The sequence below is a fragment of the Otolemur garnettii genome, unplaced genomic scaffold, assembly GCF_000181295.1.
Source record: "Otolemur garnettii isolate 467f Iridium unplaced genomic scaffold, OtoGar3 scaffold00026, whole genome shotgun sequence".
Taxonomy (NCBI): Eukaryota; Metazoa; Chordata; class Mammalia; order Primates; family Galagidae; genus Otolemur; species Otolemur garnettii.
Window position 1 is genome coordinate 13,623,603 of NW_003852421.1, and position 3,961 is coordinate 13,627,563.

Sequence of the window (3,961 nt, forward strand, 5' to 3'; positions counted from 1 at the left end):
ATAGACAAAGGTCATTTCTCCAAAGGAGATATGCTAATGGATAAGCATATGAAAAGATGCTTAACATCCCTAGTCAACATTCAAATCAAAACCACAGTGAGATATCACCTCACACACATTCAAATGGCCACTATTACAAAAAGAAAGGAAGAAAATAAGAAATGTTGGTAATGTTGTGGAGAAATTGGAAGATTTGTGCACTGGTAGTAGGAATGTAAAATGGTGCAGCTGCTGTGGAAAATAATAGGATGATTCCCTAAAAACAAATTAAATATAGAATTACCATGTGATCCAGCAATTCCATTTCTGCATCCATAGCCAAAAGAAATGGAAGTGAGGAATATATATATCCATGTTTATAGCAGCAATATCCACAATACCCAAAAAAGGTGAAAGCAACCCAGGTGTCTATTGATAGATAAATAAATAAAATGTGGCATATACGCACTATGGAATATTATTCAGTCTTAACAAGGAAAGAAATTCTGACACCTGCTACAACATGGATGAAGCTTGAAGACATTATGCAAAATTAAATAGGTTAGTCACAAAACAACAAATACTGAATGATACCACTTATAGAAGGTACCTGGAGTAGTAAAATGTATGGAGACAAAGTAGAATGGAGGTTGCCATAGGCTGCAGAGAGGCAAGAATGAGAAGTTAGTATTGAATAGATAACAGAGTCCCAGTTGGACAAGATTAAAAAGTTCTAGAGATGGATGGTGGTGGTCATTGCACATCGATGTAAGTATACTTAATTGTATGCTTAAAATGGTTAATGTGGTAAACTTTATATTTTTTATATTTTACCTAAATTTTTAGAACTTACATGGGGAAAACTTCTGGGTTTTTAGATTCTAATATCTTTCATTATAAATCCTCTCAAATCTGTATGCTTTTAGGTAAAAGTACTGATTTCAAACATTATGTTTCAAAAATGTATTCTAAACACTGATAATATTAACAATTGCTTCTTTCCTAAGGACAACCAATTTAGAAAACCATTTCAGTTGAAAAGCTGATCAGAAAAGTGGAAGGGATCATAATATGAAGAGGATAACATTTTTTATCAGTATAGTATGCCAAGAGTCATGTGATTTCTGTGTACAGGGAAGACCAAACATGACTGAAAATCATGTAACACTCTCTTAGAGATCACGTTTACTACTTTTGGTTAGTGGTATATTTTGTTAGTCCATTGTTAGTCTTGCTGGGGATCCTTTGCATGTGACTTCTCTCCTGCTGCTTTCAAAATTCTTTCTTTATATTTTGCTTTATATGGTTTAATTATAATGCTTCTAGGTTTGGATCTCTTTGAGTCTACCTGCTTGAAACGTCATGGATATATAGATAATGTTTTCAATGAAGTTTGAGTGGTTTTAGTCATTATTTCCTCAAATATTCTCTCCGTTCCTTTCTTTCCTCCTCATCTCCTCTGTAACTCACATTACATGCATAGCAGTTCACTAAGAGTCTTCATTTTTATTCATTCTTATTTTCTTTCTGGTCTTGACTGAATAATCTCATTTGACCTATTGCCAAATTTGCTGCTCTTTCCTCTGCTTACTCAAATCTACTGCTGAATCCCTTTAGTGAATTTTTTATTTTAGTTATTGTACTGTTCAACTCTAAAATTTCTATTTGTTTTTTATTTTTTTCTCACCCTCACCAAGAATGTGCTGCAGGGAGTGGGGCTGTAGGGACTTCAGGGATGAGAGTGGGGTTTTTCTGGGGGCACAGTGGAGAGTGAGAGCTTCATGGGGAAAGAGGATGTGACAGCAACATCATCAGTCAGGTTCTTTCTTTTTTTTTTTTGAGACAGAGTCTCACTATGTCACCCTCAGTAGAGTGCCATGGCATCACAGCTTACAGCAACCTCCAACTCTTGGGCTTAAGTGATTCTCTTGCCTTAGTCTCCCAAGTAGCAGGGGCAACAGGCATCCACCACAATGTCTGGCTATTTTTTTGTTGTTGCAGTTCTTTACCTGGCCTAGGCCTGGTTTGAACCTGCCACCCTCAGTGTATGTGGCTGGCACCATAACCACTGTCAGGCTCATTTTTATAATCTCTATCTCTCTATTGATATTCTCTTATGAAGCATCATTCTCATATTTTAGTTCCTTAGATATGATTTTCCTTAGTTCTTTTTATATATTTAAAATAGTAATTGAAAGTGTTTAGTAAGTCCAAAGTTCTGGATTCCTCAGTGAAGCTTCTTTTGAGTACTTTTTTCCTGTGTATGGGCTACATTTTTCTTTTTCTTTGCAAGACTTGTAATTTTTTGTTGAAAATTAGACATTTAAAATAACATAAGGCAACTCTAGACATCTGATTCTCTCCCTTTCCCAGGTTTTTTGTTGTTGCTAGTTATGGGGCTTTTGTTTGTTTGTCTGTTTTTTGTTTAGCGATTTTTCAGAATTAATTGTGTAAAATCTGTATTTTTGTCATATGTGGCCATTGAAGTTTGTTCTTGGTCGGTCTAACAGCTAATGATTTTATATAGATTTACTAAATGTCAGGAACCAACAAATCTTTCAGTCTTTGCTGTGAGAGGTCCTCTGTGTGCATGTAATGCCATACCTTCTTTAATTCCTGCTTGCATAACACCATATGCAGTCATGAAGGAGAGCCATCTTGATCATGGCACATTCTTCTTTAGCACACATAGCTCTCATCTGGTGTATAGTCCTTCCTTTGTGGGCATATAGCCTTTTAGATTCCCAAGAATATATTAGAGCTTTTAAAGTATCCATGGACATCTCATTCTCCTGTTTTTCCACTTAAACTTTTGTTTGGCCTATTGTTCACACCAATAGTTTTCTACCTCCTCAGGCTGCTGCTATGTTAAACAAATTGCTGTTGATTGTTTTTGGCAGATGCCTCTAAGAAAAATGGTATTTTCACAGGCAAAGATCCAAATCAGGTCAAATAAAGACAAGATTTATGAGTGGGATCTTCAGAGAATCACCAGACAGGTCAAATAATGACAACTTTGTGGGAATGAAGCTCCAATCTTATTTTACCCTCCCAGTGCTTGCCAAGCTACTGTTTTTCACCATGAGCGTGGACTGTTGGATTTTAAGATCACCATAGAGCTGAGGTGAAGGAAATGGGCATAGGGAAAATTAAATCTCCACAAGGATTAAATTCTTACCACATTTGATCAGTTTTCTTTCTTTTTTTCTTTTTTTGAAGAAAAAAACCCACAGGGCTTCATTATTCCCATCACAAAGAGCAGGCCTTCACAGGACGGGGGAACAAGCTGTCTTCAGGAAAGAGGGCCCCATTTGCCAGCAAGAAGTGGGTTCCACAGGACCACAATGACCGAGTCCCCATGCAGGAACATCTGGGAGGTGTAACAGTCTTTGTTGACTGGCTTGGACTTCTTCTTACCCTTGCCACTTTTGGGCACCTCAATCCACATCTCCTTCACATTCTCCAGAACCATGTTGCAGTACCTATCAAAGGCCTTCACCAGCCCAGGAATTTCTTGTTATTGTGGCAATTAATAAGCACTTGGGTGTTGTTCTTGACTGACTGTGTGAGCACAGAGGGTGGACCAGTGTTAAATCTTCTTCTTCCTACTTCTGTAGCTCCTCTAGGGTCATCTCACTCTTGGGTTTGTTGAGGAGGCTCATGGTGGTGGCTATGCTCTCAAGTCACTTCCTTCTCCACATTGCTTCCGGTCAGTTTTCTTGAATAAACTCTTCTCAGATTACTGTAAGCAAGCTGTGGAATATCCCCCTCAAACTATCCATATAAAAGGAGTCTCTAATTGCCCTGGTTGCAGATGCCATCTTTGAACTGCCTCAGGTCACTCTCCCCGTTCAATAAACCTGACCTGAACATTTCCACTGCAGCCTTATCTCTGGGCACCATCGTTTATACCTTTGAAGTTAATTTACACAGTTCTAGAAAAGGTGATTCTGAATTTTTTTCCAGGGTTCTAATTACTTAC

At 37.7% G+C, this 3,961-nt stretch overlaps 1 pseudogene; it reads right to left on the bottom strand.

The window, feature by feature from the left end:
• Positions 1-3,271: 3,271 nt before the first annotated feature.
• On the bottom strand, positions 3,272-3,641 carry LOC100966123 (annotated as a pseudogene).
• Positions 3,642-3,961: the final 320 nt, after the last annotated feature.